Below are 19248 nucleotides of genomic sequence, written 5' to 3' on the forward strand. Positions count from 1 at the left end.
AAGGTAGCTCAATTTTTAATTTTTGGAGGAATCTCCACACTGTTTTTCAAAGCGGCTGCACCAACTTGCATTCCCATCAACAGTGTAAGAGGGTTCCCCTTTCTCCACATCCTCTCCAATACGTGTTGTTTACTGTCTTGTTAATTTTGGCCATTCTAACTGGTGTAAGATGGTATCTCCATATGGTTTTGATTTAAATCTCATTGATGGCTAATGATGATGAACGTTTTTTCATGTGTCTGTTAGTCGTTTGTATGTCTTCTTTGGAGAAGTGTCTGTTCATGTCTTCTGCCCATTTTTTGATGTGATTATCTGTTTTGTGTGTGTTGAGTTTGAGGAGTTCTTTATAGATCTTGGATATCAACCCTGTGTCTGTAGTGTCATTTGCGAATATCTTCTCCCATTCCATGGGTTGCCTCTTTGTTTTGTTGACTGTTTCCTTTGCTGTGCAGAAGCTTTTGATCTTGATGAAGTCCCCAAAGTTCATTTTCATTATACCTTGAAAGAAGTTGCTGTGGCCAATGTCGAAGAGGTTACTGCCTGGGTTCTCCTCTAGGATTCTGATGAATTCCTGCCTCATGCTGAGGTCCTTTATCCATTTCAAGTTTATCTTTGTGTATGGTGTAAGAGAATGGTCGAGTTTCATTCTTCTACATATAGCTGTCCAATTTTCCCAGCACCATTTATTGAAGAGACTGTCTTTTTTCTACTGTATGTTTTTTCCTGCTTTGTGGAAGATTATTTGACCATAGAGCTGAGCTCTCTACTCTGTTCTACTGGTCTGTGTGTCTGTTTTTATGCCAGTACCATGCTGTCTTGGGGATCACAGCTTTGTAGTAAAGGTTGAAATGAGGCAGCACGATGCCCCCGGTTTTGTTTTTCTTTTTCAACATTTCCTTAGCAATTCGGGGTCTCTTCCGGTTCCATACAAATTTTAGGATTGTTTGTTCCAGCTCTTTGAAAAAGGCAGATGGAATTTTGATCGGAATTGCATTGAAAGTGTAGATTGCTCTACACAGTAGAGACATTTTAACAATGTTTATTCTTCTAATCCATGAGCATGGGAAAAAAATTCAAAAATTTTTAAAAACAATAGCATATGAATGGAAAGATATATTATTTTTCAGAGTAGAGATAATACCTGTGTTCAAATTTTGATACCTGGAGTAAGAAACTACTGATCTAGGTAAACATTTTAAATTTAAATTTAATTTAATTTAATTTTTTAAAAGATTTTATTTATTTGACAGAGAGAGACACAGCTAGAGAGGGAACACAAGTAGGAGGAGTGGGAGAGGGAAAAACAGGCTTCCTGCAGAGCAGGGAGCCCAACATGGGGCTCTATCACAGGACCCTGGGATCATGACCTGAGCTAAAGGTAGGTGTTTAAAACATCTACCCAGGGTAGATGTCACCCAGGTGCCCCAACTATTTTAAATTTAAAGATGAGCAAAGGAGACCCCCCAAAATTGAGGTGACTTGCCCAAGAAGACCATCTTTACCAAGCAAAACAAAGAAAAAAACAAAAGTAGAATATTTGGTTCTAGTTTTAAAATTACATCTGTATTACTTTGAAGTTAACCTATATTCATATTTGTGTGCACACATCTTTTTGCTTATCTCCCAGAGCTAGAGAAAAATGGCCAGATTTGGAACAAGTGAATGTTCCATGGCCTGACGAGTAAGTGACTGAAGATTGACCTCCAAGATACTCAAGGTCTGGATCATGTAGATTTATAGTGGTTGTCTTGCACCTCAAGAGGTATTTTCAATGCATTGGTGTAACTAGCCAGCAATTCAGCATTTCAGAGAAATTCAGCCTTGCAGGGGGATCTTCTCAAAAGTCTCCAAGTGATTTCCAAGGAGACTGACACCATCAATCAACAGTCCTGAGTCAGCCAAGGCAAGTCCTTTGGCATAGGATGGAATGCGTGAGTGTTTATACCAGGCATTTTAAATTCATTTTCAGCTGACTCAAAACATAAACCGAAAGTATTTGCGGGGCAACAGAATATAATCGATCACAATTTAGGGCACAGAGAAGAGAAACACCCAATGGGGAACAGGAAAGAAACCTGAGTGGGGAAATTATCTAATGAAGCTTCCCTAACTTTGCATTCAGAGAGTTTTATTCTGCCCCCTGTGTCTGTTTTCTCATCTTATCAGACCTGAGTTCTGCTCTGATTTTCTTTCAATGTGGGCTGAGCTAAGCATGCAACGGAAAGCAAAAATAAAGGTCTCACAAAAAGCCAACAGTCATTGCCAGCGTCTGGGAAAAGGAGTGTGGGGCAGGACTGCTTAATGAGTAGGGTCTCCTTTCGGGGTGATGAAAATGCTCTGGAAGTAGATGGTGGTTATGGTTGAAAACACTATGAATATGCAACTTACCGCTGGATTTTACACTTTAAAGTGTGAAAATGGGGTATTTTATGTTATGTGAGTTTTACCATAAGAAAAAAAAATCAAGGCCTCAAATGCATTGCACTAGGGAGAATGATATGAGGAGGGCTGGGAGGTGATGGCCTCATGGCTGTGGGAGGGAGAATGGAGGGGGAACTAGGGGTTAGAGAGACCAGGCTGGAAGCAGTGGGACTTCTGGCTCAGACCTGAGTCCTGATTTTCTTTGATTCATTGATTTTCTTTGATTCATCGATTTTTAGTTTTCTTAGCACTACTTCAGCTTCTAATTAAGTTCACGCAAGATTGATACAGATGTCATAAGCAGGCTGTCTGATAGTCTAATGTAGCTTATAGTTTTTTTCCCTGAGTATGTTTTGTTTTGTTTTATTTTATTCTGTTCTATTTCATTTCATTTCATTTTATATAAATTCCTTTAGGTATGTCCCCCATGGATCCCTATTATTTCATATTATTCCTGCTTCAATAATTTATGATACCTGCCTGAAAAATGAAAACATTTGTGTCTGCAACACCTGATTATTTATTTATTTATTTTTTAAAAATTTAAAAAAGATTTATTTATTTTAGAGAGACAGAAAGAGAGCACAAGGTGGGGAGGGGGGCAGCGCAGAGGGAGAAACAAACTCCCCACGGAGCAGAGAGCCTGAGGTGGGACGCGGGCTCCACCCCAGGACCCTGAGATCATGACCTGAGCTGAAGGCAGATGCTTAACTGACCCAGCCACCCAAGTGCCCCTGAAACATCTGATTTTTTAGGAGCTTATGCATGCAGAGTGCAATGCTAGATAGAGTTTACCAAAATGGACCCTTGCTTCAAGGAGTCTTAGGATGAAGACAGCGCAAATGGTTTATTACAACTTGGGCAGGGTAACTGCCCGAATGCTAACGCAAAGTAAGTATATTGGAAACAAAGACAAATGCAAAGATCATGTAATGTTTGATTGCCTTCCACTTCTGCTCACTGCATTGAGAGTTTATTTCAGCGAAAGCAGTTAAAGAAGACAAATGGTATTAGTTAAGAAGCTGGAAAGAAATACCATCAAATCTGTAACTAATAGTAGTTGGGGCTTAACATTTTATTGTAACACACTTTTAGCTTGGGCACGAGAAGTGTTTTCCATCCTTAATGAAAACAGCTTTGGCAAAATGAAAAATATATATGATTGGATTTTTAGCAATCGAACAGCAATGCTCTCAGGAAATAAAACTCTTGTTTATTGTCTCCTCCTGCGTGCTTATTTACTTACTGATCTTCTCAGCAACCCTGCGGGTTAGTGTGTCAGAGGAGAACCTTGCCATCAGTGAGGGGACATCATGTACATTTCCCAATTTCAATTCCAAAAAGCAGACATGGCTTTTTGGCTTTCTTGAATCACATTTCTTTCAAGAATCAGTATTACTTGTATATTGTATTATATTACTTGATATTAATATATTACTTGATACTTATTACTTGATATTTTCATGTTTCATTTAAAAAACATTTCCCCCTATTAGAATTTTAGGTTTACCTCTGCTTTGATAGCCATTGGAATAAACAAACAAACGGAAATTACCTTAGTGAGACTCCGAAGAACATGAGTAGAGAAGAGGAGCTGGCCAAGCTACGTTAGCTCACTCACTGTCAAGCATTTGTTCCAGAAGATCACACTCCAACAAGTGCCCAGACTGTGCTTATTCTTTATATATTCATATTCTACTGGAGTGAACATAAATTTGCACAGCATGATAAAGAAGCTTTGTTATTCTATATCCAAAGATTTTAAAAGTTTGAATCTCTGGACTCAGTAATTCTGCTTCCTGGAATTTATCCTAAGGAACATAATCATAAGATAGCCACAGGAAAATTATGCGAATGCTAATAATAGTTTCAGCTAGAACAATAATGTAGTTGCAATAATAGTTTTAGTTTTAGTTAGAACTTGCAAGGTGCCGGTTAGCAGAGTAGTGTCTCTGAGCTGAAAATTCATCCTTTGTCTTGCTTTGTGTTAATGGAGCCAAGTCTAATCGGGATTTTTTTTCTTTTTTTTTTTTTTTTGGCCAGCTAGCTGGATAGACGGTTTCATCAATAGAGGGCGCTGTAAGAAGTAGTTGCTGGAAGACACTTTTAGGTTTCATTCTCCAGGCAGAGGCTGTGAGAGCCCAGTAGCAGTATGAAGGAGGAACTTGAGCTGCACCCTCGGGCCATTTCTCCCGATCAGAGACTTCTGAGCGTTTTCATCCTTCTCTGCCCACCCGCAATCATTGGCCATTTCTGTAGAGCACCTTGGGCTCGAGGCACAGCGGAAGGCGGGACCAGCTTCTACTCAACCCCACTGAGCCGCAACGATGAATTGCCTTTACAGCCAAGCTCCAGCCTGGGCTTTCATGATAATGAACGCATTACTACACTTCCTTTGCCGTCACACGGTAAGTTGGTTTTGGGCGATATTGCAAGGGACACCATATTTTTAAAAATGTTTCTTTTTTATTCGAGTGTTGTTGACATGACATTAGTTTCAGGCGTGCCAGGTAGTGATATGAGAAGTTTATTTATTTATATTTTTAAGGGATGCCATATGGATGCATCAGATAATTCTGTAGCACTCAGTACCCTTGGATGGTGGTGTTGGTAGACACACTGGAAGGAAGAGAAGGCAAATCGGTACCCAGGTACGTGTTGATTTGGGGAAGGACAAATTGCTAGCTGCTGTCAAGAGAGTTGGGTTCTGATATAATTAATATTCTATCGGGTGGCTTGGTGAGTTTTCCCCGAAGAATGGTGCTATGTCAAGGGCTTGGCATCAGACCTCTTGCTGACAGGCTGGGAACCCAGCAGTGGGAGCGCGTTCAGCGCGGGTGGCCTCAATTGCAGCACTATGACCACGGTGCGTGGGCTTTTGGCATAGGCCCTGGGATGTCTGCAGAGGGGGCTAGCTAAGAGTCATAGTGTCAGTCATCCTATGCACATGGTTATGGAGGGTCTCCTCAGTGGTGTATGCTCTTCCGTGGACATTAATGTGACTTCGGCTTTTTTTTCATTCCCATAGCTTCATCCACATACCTCTTTTCTAGACTTCCTATTCTCTGGTCATCACATCTTTTTTCCTTGGCATGTGCACAAAGGATGCTATGTAATACACAAGGCTAGTTTAGAAAAGGCCTTGCTGGTTTCTTGGGAAATGCTTGTTCTGGGACCTGCCGGTGCTCTTCAGTTCAAGTTCATCAGGAACACCTTTGTAGTTCAACAGGTTACATTTATTACGTGTAGCAAGGAAGAATGAACGTCATGGGAACTGTGAGGTGTTTCAGGAAGAAGGTGTTAGAAAGGACCCATTATAGAATTTGGGATTTGGTTGGGTGATTGGAGGAAGGTTTAAGGAAGCATAGATTTGGGAGATCCTGGGTGGCTCAGTTAAGTGTCTGCCTTTGGCTCAGGTTGTCCAGGGATCAAGCCCCTGGTTATCCCGGTTAATCAGGGCTCCCTTTTATTTATTTATTTTTTATTTTTTTTATTTTTAAAGATTTTATTTATTTATTTGACAGAGAGAAATCACAAGTAGGCAGAGAGGCAGGCAGAGAGAGAGAGAGGAGGAAGCAGGCTCCCTGCTGAGCAGAGAGCCCGATGCGGGACTCGATCCCAGGACCCTGAGATCATGACCTGTGCCGAAGGCAGCGGCTTAACCCACTGAGCCACCCAGGCGCCCAGGACTCCCTTTTAGCAGGCAGTTTGCGTCTCCCTATTTCTCTGCGACTCCCTCTGCTTGTGTGCGCGCGTGCTCTCTCTCTGTCAAATAAAATCTTTAAAAAAAAAAAAAAGCCATAGTTTCGGTCCAGACTGGATATTTTCAGGAAGTGGGGTTAATTCTATGGTCAGATATTTTATAGATGTTATAGTGGCATTTTACCTGTGCTTAAACAACTTTATGAAGCGGTCTTATTTTATCTTATGGTCTCAGAGTAACCTTGTCTGAGGTCAGTATTCTATGAGATTGTTTACGTCCGGCTGGAGAATAACGCAGCCTGGCTGTGGATGTCAGATCAGTTCTGAATATGAGGACGTCGCTTCCAAACACGAGTTCTTTTTCAGAGCTCTCAACTGTCAGGTTGGAAGCTTGGCCATGTAGACGAGTCTCCACATGGACTAATCACGTACGTACATGTAGAGAGAAATGGTCCAGAATTTAAGACTTCAGCTATTCAGACCTTCCAACCTGGGTGATAGACATGTGAATGAAGAAGACTCTGAGATGATCTCAGCCCAAGACTTGTCTGGCCACAACTGCTGAGACCTCAGTGCAGTGAGAACTGGCTAGCTGAGCCCAGTTGACCTCCAGATTCAGGAGTAGAACACTGTCAGGAATTTGTACCACTATTTTGAGGAGATTTGTGTAGCAATAGATAACTGATACAGTTGTCCTGTAAACAGCTCTATAGGCCTGGAGCTCAGGAGGTTAGGAAGTCCTTTAGCAAGGAAAAAGCACTTGAAGTCATTGGAACTGATGAAGTCACTGGGGAAATAATGTACATTGAGAAGGGAAAAAAAGGCCTAATGATAGCACCATTAGTAATAACAGTGAGGGGATCAAAAAGAAAGAAGCATTTGCAGGAGACCAAGAAGGAATAGATCAGGTGATATAAGATGACATCCAAGAGAGATGACGTCAAGGAAGTCAAGACTGAGTGGTTCCAGAAAGAAGGGTGTTTGCCACAGAATCAAGTGCTGTGGCTGGAGATCAAATAAGACAAGGATGAAAAGAGTCTTTGAGTTTAGCAACAATGGGTTTACCTTGGTAGCAAAAGTAGGTTCCAGGAGGTCGGGGTCAGGGAGTGGTGGGGCCAGGAGTGATGCCGGCAGAATCCACATTGTAGAGTTATGTCTTGAACCCTACAATTTCACAAGAGCATGGATAGATTATATCTTTACGTATATTTAGTGTTACACTTTAACCTGTAGTTTCCAGTTACAAATATATTATTCTGTGTGTGGCTGCATGTCTGGATTGGGACCTTGCTTATCCAAGTGGGGGGTCAAGGCCCCCTTTGGTGACAGTTAATGAGTTGCCAGAGTTGTGGAGAGAAATTCTTCCCAGTTCAACCTGTAAGTTGATGTTGCTATAGTGGCCTCATGTGGCTCCCCTGAGCCTCTTTTTCACCTCTTTCAAGGGGAAATCTTACCCCATCTTTTTTGTTATTTGCTCATGGCTTTCTTTTTACAGATGTGTGGGCACAAGCACTATGATGAAGACTTTATTTATTTATTTGAGACAGAAAGAATGAGCAGGGGAGGAGCAGAGGGAGAGGAAGAAGCAGACTCCTCACTGAGCAGGGAGCCCGGCACAGGGACTCCATCCCAGGACCCTGAGATCATGACCTGAACTGAAGGCAGATGCTTAACTGACTGAGCCACCCAGGCGCCCGGGAGTCAGGACTTCAAATGAAGAGTTTACAGTTCAAAGGACTTGAAATTTATACATCAGATGTCACTTTCAAGTGAGGCTCTACACGTGGACAGTACACAACAAGCAGATTTGGAGGATGACATGTAGGGTACATTTGAAACTCCTGTTGCATTCCTCAGCTACACTTGCTGGAGCATTTTATAACCTTGTAAATATCACCATAGAGTACACTGTAGTACTTAAAAACATTCCTTTGTTAGAGGCAAAATCTACTGTTATTTTTGAAAGCCATTTTTGGCATTTCTTCTTATGTTGGAATGCCAGAAACCTCTAAAATGGAAAATTCCTGGCCATTTCTCAGCATCTGAGAAGGCCTGCGGCAAGAACTTTGACTCTCTGTGGAAGGAATTCTGGGGTGTGGAGGATGACCTCCTGAATGCTCTGAAGGATTTGAAAAGGTAGAAAGAAAGCGCTGTGTGTGGAGCCCGTGTTTACACCATGTACTGTACTAGGGGCTTCATAGTTTACATTGAATCATGTGTGGTATGAAGCTGAAAACACACAGGGCTGGGGGAGAGGGTCTGAGCTGTCATCAGAAGGGAAACCGTGGCCTGTGGGACATAAAACCAGCTTGTGATGGGGGTTGGGTTAAGGGTAGGGGAAGAAGATCTTGGCAAATTCATTCTGCACAAGTACTTGTGTTATCCTCACTTAGGCGGTCTTTGTGACTTTTTCTCTGGGTTCATCTGGTTGGCAGATGGATGAAAATGTCTTTTAGCCCTAAAGAAGGCACACAGCAGGCATGAATCATGGCTGTTTGATAAATAAAAGAAACTGAGCTTCAGAGGGTTTCTGGGATGTGCGTGTGTGTGTGTGTGTGTGTGTTTCTGCACACGCTTCTGCTGTACATACCACCAGTATAAATCTGATTTTTAACTGGGAATATTTCACATGCTTCTCTAGTGTGGCCCAAGTGGATATATTTTTAGAAGTGAAAAGTAGAGCATGTTCCAAAAGTTCCTTTCTTCTGCCATCAGGGACAGCAAGCCTTTATTTATAGTAGTTTGAGGTCCCCACCAACCTTTAACAATATTAATGGGGCAAACAGAAAAAAATTAAGCAGTTGATGATAAGATCATGTGTTATTTTACAGAGAACTTGATTTCTCTTGCCTTTGGAAAATATAGGCCTACTTTCCACAACTGTAATCAGAACTAATTCTTTTCTAAGATTTCCCTAAAAGCAAGAATATGGTCAGTGCCACTGACCTTGGGTCTTGGTCTTCATGCTTCAAAGAAAAATACATACATAGGTATCAGATACTTTGAATTCAGTAATATTTATTGCAAAGGAAATATATATGGAATGGAAATATGCATATAATGGAAATACAGAATAATAACTAGAAAGAGGTCTACATTTAGCCACTACTATATGCCAGATTCTTTACCTATATTCAGTACCTCATATTCAAATAATCCTATAAGGTACATATTATGATCACTCTTTGTTCCAATGGAGTTTCAGAGATACTAGGTAATTATTCTAACGATGGTGTACTGGCTAGTGGTTGAACTAAAAGTTTGAACCCTGGTTCCGCGGTCCCTGATGCTTGTATTCTTTCCACTCAGTCTCTCTCTCAAAATCCCAACAATTACTGTGGATGGCAGAATTGGATAACTAAGAAGGCCACGACATTTATTATTCAGCAATGTCCCCATTGAAGGAAGCAGTTACTGAGCTTCTACTTTCTCTTAGGCACGACGGTAAATGATGTGGAATCTAGAAATTAAAGATGGGGTGTTCCTGCCCTTGCGGAAACCGTGGGCAGGAGGGAAAGTCTGAAAAGAATATTAGTGATTACGATGTGGAATGTCAGAGGCTAGGAGAAAGGTAACAGCAAGCGACTTCTGGGGCCTGAGAAAGACCACAGGCTCTGTGCGCATGTGTGGTATGTGCTTAAAGGGCATTCCAGACAAGGGAACAGCATGTACAAAGTCAAGGGCTTGAGGGCTTATAGCTTATAGGAGAAACCAGAGGTTTTTTTGCTTTGACTGCAAAATTGTAGTTACAGGTGACAGGGTGATGAGAAATGAGAATATGAGGTCTTGAGAATGGTGACATCAGAAATTCTACTTCGTATCACGACCAGAGACTTTCAAAATTGTCTTGATAAGATAGGTATTTTCCTTCTGCTTTTGATTTCTCTCTTTTGACAACACACTGTAATAGTCACGGTATTTTTCGAAAGAGGAAATGCAGTTAGTACACAAATATTTGGGGGAAAATAGGGTTACTGATTATGAAAGTAAAGAACAAAATTAACCCAAAGAAAGAATACAGCTAATGAAAGTATCTGATATTGGTAAGGACAAAATGCAATAGGCATATTTGTGTTTTGCTGACTGGTCTATAAATTGATTCACATTTTTGTATACAAACACGTATTAAGATGTTTCAAATGTTTATACTCTTTAATTCAATAACATTAGTTTTGGAACTCTATAATAACAAAGTTATTATAAATATTTATTGCAAGTCTTTTTAATGGTACATCATTAGAATCAGCCTAAGTAGCCATGGTACATCATTTTGATGCAACTTAATGTACCATTAAAAATTATGTTTATGAATAACATTTAAAATGCATTTCATACAATTCTAGCTTAAAAAGTGGGGTACTGAAATAAATATATATACATGCATATGTATATATATTCCCCCCTCACTCCTCTATACTCTCTAAATGTATACATTAAAAAAAGAAACAGGAAAGAAATCCACAGAACATCAGTGGTGGTATTTGGGTTTGGATAGTAGTACTAGAGATAATTTTTTTTCTTTGTACTGTTCATGCATTTTCCACGTTTCCTTTACTGAATTTTTGTAACTTTTATGAAAGAAGTATTACTATATATTGTTTTGTTGATGAACAGTAAGCAATTTATGATAGAGTCCCATTTTATTTTATGTTTCCTGGTGTCTGGTAAACTCCTATCTATAGCTGTGGCTGGGTAGCAAGTGAATGATGATTTTTTAAAAAAATTCCCAGTATTGGCAAACTTTCTCTTGGCATAGCTCTGCTGGACTTGAGTGAGATCTTCTCTCCCAAGCCACTTGCCTCTTAGACTTTCTAGCAAGAGAATTCATGAAAAATTATAATCTACCATCTACAAGTGGCTACATGCCATAGGACCTACTAAAAGGCATGACTCTTTATTTTGTGAATGACCCCTCTCAGGATACAGTGCCTCGCAGCTCGTCTCACATCGAATGCAACCTTCTTCCGCTGCTGTTCCCTCCAGAATGCACGTCTTTGGGAAGAAAGGAGTTCGGGGAAGCAGAGATGGCAGTCCAGTGACTTGGAAAGTCCACCTTCCACATACCCTGCCTATTTCAAGACATCAAATCTGAATACCAGTCTCCTTGTCAGGAAGGAATAATTGCAAAAGACCTCAACGAAGCCTACGCAATAAGAGCGGGAAGCAAGAAAACACAAGTGTTGTGAAACAGGAGCACAAAGCCGCTAAGACAGAACGAGCCAAGACGAGAAGACATGAGGTTTGCGGGTTGGTGCTCTTGTGTCTTTCTGCCCCAGATCTTCCCTGTGCTTTTAATTCTGTCACTCATAAAGAATCCAGCAACGTGTGGCTCTTTGATTCTATGGCATATAGGAACGCATTCCCTTTGGGCCGTGTTTCTCAGCCAGGCATGATTTTGTCTCCTAGGGGACATTCGTTGAAGTCTGGAGACAATTTTGGTTGTCGCAACGAGGGGGCTGCTGTAGATGGCATCTGGTGTGCAGAGACTAGGGATGTGGCTAAATATCCCACAGATCAGAGGCCCAGCCACCCACAGAAAGAATTATTTGGTCCAGTGTATCAATAGGGCCATGACTGAGAAACCTACTCTTAGAGGGGAAGCCTAGAAATTCTGTCGAATTTTTGGTTTAATCAACGAATGAGAAAAATTATGGGAAAAATAGACACAAATATCAGCAGTCCTCCGAGCAGAATCTCTTAGGTCAGACATTTGCTGCTTACCAGCATCAGCCGGGTTGTCTACTTTCTGAAGTTTAGAGATTTCACCAAGACATAGTTTTTCAAATTCCTGTTATTTTCTCTTTCAAAACCCTATTTTAATTGCCTGGTGTGGGGATGTCTGAGATAGAGATCCCTTTTCTTCTTCTTTTTTTTCTTTAAGATTTTATTTATTTATTTGAGAGAGAGAGCACAAGCAGGGGAGCAGCAGGCAGAGGGAGAAGCAGACTCCCCACTGAGCAGGGAGCCCAATGTGGGGCTTGATTCCAGGACCCTGGGATCATGACCTGAGCTAAAGGCAGACACTTAACCAACTGAGCCACCTAGCTGCACCAGAGACAATCTCCCCCCCTTTTTTTTTTTTCCTGAGTGCTAGACCCTTTTCACTTACTCAAGACTTGCCTTGTCAATCCATTCTTCAGTCAATCCATTCTTCACACCGGTACTCCAAGAAGTACGAATCCCCCCCCACCCCCCGCCCCACCCCATGGTTGTATCTGCCTCCATCCCCTGTTCTGGAAGTGTAGCAGCTCCTAACAGCTTCATAGTTAGAACAGCCTATTCCTCTGAGCTCTTCCCTTCTTCTTCTTTTTTTTTTTTAAAGATTTTATTTATTTATTTGACAGAAAGAAATCACAAGTAGATGGAGAGGCAGGCAGAGAGAGAGAGAGGGAAGCAGGCTCTCTGCTGAGCAGAGAGCCCGATGCGGGACTCGATCCCAGGACTCTGAGACCATGACCCGAGCTGAAGGCAGCGGCTTAACCCACTGAGCCACCCAGGCGCCCGAGCTCTTCCCTTCTTAAAACTAACCTCTCTATAGTAAGTCATAACCATTCAACTGTGAATCATTCTAGCATCAGTATAGAAGACTAAATGATGACAATATTAGAAGACTTATTTTCCAAAGAGCACCAGGTCAGTCTCATGGCTTTTAAACATAGTCTATTTTCTTTTTATTTCTTTCTCTTTTTTAAGGTTTTATTTATTTATTTGACAGACAGCGATCACAGGTAGGCAGAGAGGCAGGCAGAGAGAGAGAGGGAAGCAGGCTCCCTGCTGAGCAGAGAGCCCGATTCGGGGCTTGATCCCAGGACCCTGAGATCATGACCCAGCTGAAGGCAGAGGCTTTAACCCACTGAGCCACCCAGGTGCCCCCATAGTCTGTTTTCTACCCAAGATCCAACAGTGTCAGATACATAGCTTGAAAATGATTCTGAAAAGCAAGTGGACAAATAAGTTTACTAAAGAATCCTAGAAAGTCATTAACAAAATCCCTTTTATTCTAAGTAGTCCAGGCCTTGTTCTTGGGTGTAGAAGATACTGCATAGATATTTTCATAACTGGAAAATCATACAGGAGTGGGTATTACAGTAATAAGGAACCCCTGAATTTAAAAAAAAATCAATATAGCCTAGAGTAGGAATAGCAATCGAGTAAATTTTGATATGGAATCTGAAGGAAATCTTTTGAATTTCTGTCATTTTCAGAGTTTAGGTTTGAGGTAGTGTAGGTAATGATCATGTCCCCGTTCTAGAGATTTCATTTAGGACTCAGCTTAAATGTAACTTCTTAGAAAGCCCTTTCCTGGTATCCTGATGAAAATATGCCTTCTCTCCTCCCCCATTACCTTCCTATACTATTCCATTCCCTCTCTGTCCTATAATCCTGATTTTCTATCTAAAAAGATCTTACTTACTTGCACACATTCATTGTCGATCATTCCCCATATGCTACAGTGGTTGCTTTCACTCCGTGAGTAACTGAAGCCCAAGAGCCTGGGAATTATTTTTAAATCCTTCTTTTCCTTATTCTTTTCTACAATTCTTCTGTTTCATTGGCCAGTCTCAAGACTGTTCTCATTCCAAACATGTCTTGAAGTTGTCTGCCTCCCTCAGTGTCCACTGCCCTTGCTCTAGTCCAAGGCCATCATCAACACTAAGTACGCTGTAGGAGCCCCTGCCTGCTATCCCACCGCATCATACCCCTTCCTAACCGATCTGCACAGAGGAGCCGGAAAAATGTAATAAAAATACAGCTTGTGTGTTCACTATCCTGCTGAAACTGAGCCTGGTATATAGATGGGTTCTCGGTGGTATTGGATGGAAGGTGAATGACAGCAATAAATGAGCAGAGAGAATGAATTGGCAGAAAGTGTCCCTTCGCCTTACCTGACAGAGAGGGCTAGGATACTAGGTTAAGGTCACAGTGCTACCACATGTCCGATTTAGGACCAAAACCTGATTTTTCTAAGAATGCTCAAGGGTTTATTTATAGAAGACACATTGCTGGGTGCCTGAGTGGCTCAGTGGATTAAGCCTTTGCCTTCAGCTCAGGTCATGATCTCAGGGTCCTGGATCAAGCCCTACATCAGCTGCCTCTCTGCCTATTTGTGGTCTCTCTTGTCAAATAAATAATTTTTAAAAAAAGAAAAAAAATAGTCGTATCTCCTCATTCTTTCTTACTCTCAACGAATAAGTAGCATTTTATTTTCACGCACAGTCATTGTTCATCTTGATTGGAAAATTGATACCTATTTACTATAATAGTTGTTAAATTACTGGAGAGCATAAAGAAATTAAGGAGTAATTCGTAATCCTCCTCTGCATGAAATTCTTACTTTCATCCGTGTACTTTTCTTTCTCATTTTTATTTTTTTAACATATTTTTTATAATCAGGGAATATAGAGCATTATGTTGCTGTGTTTCATTCCTGGGAAATAATGGCTGGTGATATTTTAATGAAATTTATTCTAATATTTCAATATTTGATGGGTTTGTTTGCAGTTTGTAGGCTATGAATTTCCATAATGTATGGAAAGACATTTCAGAAGGTGCTAACTGGAAGTTTAAGAGAGTAGGCTTCCTAATTTTAAACATGGCCCGTGTAATTAATAAATATAAGAAATTTGCACACAACTCCTAATCCCCTGAATTCTAATAGCAGCTGGCTCTAAGAACAGCAAAATACTCATAGCTATAGAAGCCTGTCTTAGGGGCGCCTGGGTGGCTCAGTGGGTTAGGCCGCTGCCTTCGGCTCAGGTCATGATCTCAGGGTCCTGGGATTGAGTCCCACATCGGGCTATCTGCTCAGCGGGGAGCCTGCTTCCTCCTCTCTCTCTGCCTGCCTCTCTGTCTGCTTGTGATCTCTGTCTGTCAAATCAACAAATAAAATCTTAAAAAAAAAAAAAATAGAAGCCTGTCTTAGAAAAATCCTTTGAGAAAGGGAACAAAAATTTTACAGCTTTTCTTTTTATTTATTTATTTATTTATTTATTTGACAGACAGAGATCACAAGTAGGCAGAGAGGCAGGCAGAGAGAGAGGAGGAAGCAGGCTCTCCGCGGAACAGACAGCCCGATGCGGGGCTCGATCCCAAGACTCCGGGATCATGACCTGAGCCGAAGGCAGAGGCCTTAACCCACTGAGCCACCCAGGTGCCCCTACAGCTTTTCTATCAGGGAATGTAGTAATACCATAACTCTACCTATATATCCGTATCTATCTATCTTCAGAAACCACATTAATATATATAAAATAGCTGACATTTCCTCAGAGACTTTCTCTGCAGGTTGTTTTTGGAAAACAGCCCTGAAGTAATTTATAATTTTTTTTTAAAGATTTTTATTTACTTATTATCTGAGAGAGCAGGGGCTCAGCCTCAAGACCCTGAGATCATGACCCCAGCGGAAATAAAGAGGAGGAAGCCTAATGAATTAGCCACCCAGTCACCTCATATAAAGTAATTTATAAACTTCATCACTCGTTTCCACATACTGGCAGAGTCACTCATGTGAAATATATGCTTAAAATGTGTATAATTACTTTAACATTTGTAATTAAAATAAGCGTCCTTGCCTAATACATAGAGGAATACATTAAAGAAATTTTAACATCAAAGTTACGCTTTCTTAATTAAACAAGAAGGACTGTTTACTTTAAAATTACGAACATACTCAAGCTGCCTTCAAAGGTGATTTTGTTTTTCATTGTCTACATTTTAAAACGGCTAATGTTTTCTCATTGTTCATTTCAGTTCTTTAGGGGCTATCTGTCTCTCATTCCAGCAACACAAATCAATGAATCCTAATTTACATCAGAATCATTTTAAATAGACCAAAGAACTAATTTCATAGCCCAGTTTTTAAAAGCATTGTGCACCTGTATTCAAAAAGTGTGGCTCAGTCATGAAGCATTTGCCGTTGGCTCAGATCATGATCCCAGGGTGCTGGGATTGAGCCCCACATCAGGCTCCCTGCTCAGCAGGAAGCCTGCTTCTCCCTCTCCCACTCCCCCTGCTTGTGTTTCCTCTCTCTCTCTCTCTCTCTGTCAAATAAATAGATAAATAAATCTTTATAAAAAAAGTATTTAGGGGCGCCTGGGTGGCTCAGTGGGTTAAGCCACTGCCTTCGGCTCAGGTCATGATCTCAGGGTCCTGGGATCGAGTCCCGCATCAGGCTCCCTGCTCGGTGGGGGGGGCTGCTTCCCTTCCTTTCTCTCTGCCTGCCTCTCTGCCTACTTGTGATCTCTCTCTGTCAAATAAATAAATAAAAGCTTTAAAAAAAAAAAAAAGTATTTAGCATAGTGTCTGGCACAGAAGAAACATTCAGTAGCATGTCTGACAATGTCTTTGGATCGCCGCTTCTGCTGATGACGGTCTTGATAACATAGATGAGGCTAATGGGATGCCTACGTTATGCACCACGACACCATCACTAGGTGACTGTATGTCGTAGCTGGGGGATTCCTGGGGGAATCATGGTTTATGTCCATTGTCCCTGTGTCCTCTCCAGCTTCACATTTTAGCCCTCTCAAATGTGCCCTAACTTGGGTGGTCAGTTGTCTGGTCGCTGGCCAAAGTGCAAAAGGAACCACGATGAGAAGGCCCGGGACACCATCACCCGTCTCGTGACACGGTCTCTGCTCTCTCCAGGCCGAGTGAGAGGGTGGGCGGCCTGAATGGCGGCAAGCTTCCCAAATGTGGCAAGGGACATTTAAAATTCATACACACTTACACTTTGTAGATGAGGAATCAGACATTTGAGAAACACAGACCACAAGGCTCTATCTCCCGTCATCCTTCTGGTCATGGTATTTTTTTTACTCAGGATTTGATTTTGGATACAAATTTAAAGACATTTCTTAGACACGTCCACCCTCTCATTTGGCAGACAAGATGGACTGGGCTTGTGGTCACAATGGTGTTTGTGAATGTGGATAAAACTAGTGACACCCGAGTGGCAGTATTTTCCATAACTGCTCCGTGTGATTTGAGGTTGTAGGCACTACTTCCATTCTGGCCTTTTCTTTTCTCCTTTCTTTTCCCTTTCCTTCCTTTTTTTTTTTTTTTTTTTTTTTGCCCCTTCAGGGTTTATCTAATCTGTCAACTCAGAACTGTCCAGGTAATTTCTTTGTCACTCCCTAGTCCGGCCCATCTGTTCCTTCTGTAGTTTGTCAACACACTTCAGCGTAGTCCTGTAATAACTTGAAATGGTGCTCCCACTGTCTTCTAGGTTTTCATGACCGTGTCAGATGGCGCATGTGCACCATGTCCCAAACTGTCCTCTTCACCATCCTCTCTTAGAGAAAGCTAAGTGTGTCTCCAGAACCTTTTGGATTTAGTACTGGCTCTATAATTTGTGGGGCTTAGTGAGAATGGAAAACAGAGGGCCTCCTTTTTTTAAAAAATTACTAAGAATTTCAAGATGGGGGCACCTGGGTGGCTCAGTGGGTTAAGCCTCTGCCTTCAGCTCAGGTCATGATCTCAGGGTCGTGGGATCGAGCCCCGCATTGGGCTCTCTGCTCAGTGGGGGCCTGCTTCCCCCTCTCTCTCTCTGCCTGCCTCTCTGCCTACTTGTGATCTCTGTCTGTCAAATAAATACATAAAATCTTAAAAAAAAATTTCAAGATGACAGGACCCCTGGGTGGCTCAGTTAGTTAAGCACCTGCCTTCAGCTCAGGTCATGATCCCAGGGTTGTGGGATTTAGTCCTGCCTGAGAGGCTCCCTGCCCTGCAGGAGTCTGCTGCTCCCTCTCCCTCTGCCTGCTGCTCCCTCTGCTTGTGTCCTCTCTCTCTCTGTCAAATAAATAAATAAAATACTAAAAATAAAAAAAAATTAATGTCCTGGAGCAGAACATTAAATCAAGCACTTGTCTCTTCTATTTCTGAAGTCCTGTGTCCAAAGATGCTGCACCTGTGCAGTTGTCCCTGCTTGCAACTTCCGCCGATTAATTTCCTTCACTCTCCCTTCCAGCTAACAGTTATGGACATTTATTATATATGAAGCACTATGCTGGCTATTGGAAATAAAAAATATGCTTGCTTTTAGATTCTAATATCCCTACTTTTTAGATTCCGATGGCTAATATCCCCATGAGGTAGATGAAATAACACACACATTTTGGCTTTATTTTTGTTTCCTTCGGATCACATGCTCAGCTGTAATTTCCTGTACATCAGCCTTAAATTGCCAATCCTCTCTGCCGTGTTCTTGTGATCCCTGTATTAACTACAGGAACCTGGCAGTCTTTATTTCCCTGGATCTCTTACCATCCATGCTTTGCCTGTTCCGTTCCTATAGACGAGTTTGTTCACAGCTGGGTAACAGATCACGCCAATAGTCGAGTTTGTTGAAATGAGTTTGAGGCGAGGGTTCAAACTCTGATGTCTCCAGGGATTGGGGAGGTAATATGCCATAAAAAGTAAAACCACCACATAGAGATTGACTCATGATGGCAGAGAAAAAAGATGCCTACTCAGCCGCAGAAGATTATTGCCATGTGAGATGTGGTCACAGTGTTGTCAAGACTTCTCAAAGAGAAGTTAGAAATCTAAAAAATTATACGAGATGCTCTTTTTCTGTTGCCCATTAATTTCATTTTTAAAAAGAGTACGGGCAGAGAAAAAGAACCGTGCCCCAAAGCTGTGCCAGGAGATGTCAGTTTCTAATTTTTGTTTTTGGTCAGATTTATTGAGATACGATTCATATGTAATTAAATTCACTCTTTTATGTGTGTAGTTCTAAGTTTTGACAAACACATTTGTGTAACAACCACCACAAGCAAGATATAGGACAGTTCCATCGTCCCCAAAAGTTCCTTCTGCCTCTTTGTGGTCAGTTTCTCCAGCTCTTGAACTACTGGTACATTTTCTGTCTTTATAGTTCTGTCTTTTCCAGAGTGTCATAGAAATGGAATTGATAGCATGTAGACTTTGAAGACAGGCTCCTTTTACTTAGCATAAAGCATTTGAGGTTTATCCATGTTGTTGTGTGTATTTGGGTGGTTTTTACCTAATTTTAAAAGATATTTCCCCTCCTCCCCTTCCTCCTCCTTAGTCTAACTTCTAAATCTGTTCTTTTATGGATTGAACATTTGGTGTTACCTCAAAAAAAAATTCTGCCTAATCCAT

At 41.4% G+C, this 19248-nt stretch overlaps 1 protein-coding gene across 3 annotated transcripts in view; it reads left to right on the forward strand.

The window, feature by feature from the left end:
- TMC1 (transmembrane channel like 1) overlaps positions 1 to 19248 on the forward strand; it is a 387473-nt gene that overhangs the window by 218935 nt on the left and 149290 nt on the right. For all 3 annotated transcript variants that reach the window (XM_082696595.1, XM_082696594.1, XM_082696593.1), the window contains exons 4-5: positions 4465 to 4829; positions 11043 to 11370. The gene's annotated coding sequence lies outside the window, so the exon portion shown is untranslated. The remainder of the gene's footprint in view (positions 1 to 4464; positions 4830 to 11042; positions 11371 to 19248) is intronic.

Source organism: Mustela nivalis (genome assembly GCF_964662115.1).
Source record: "Mustela nivalis genome assembly, chromosome: 13".
Taxonomy (NCBI): domain Eukaryota; kingdom Metazoa; phylum Chordata; class Mammalia; order Carnivora; family Mustelidae; genus Mustela; species Mustela nivalis.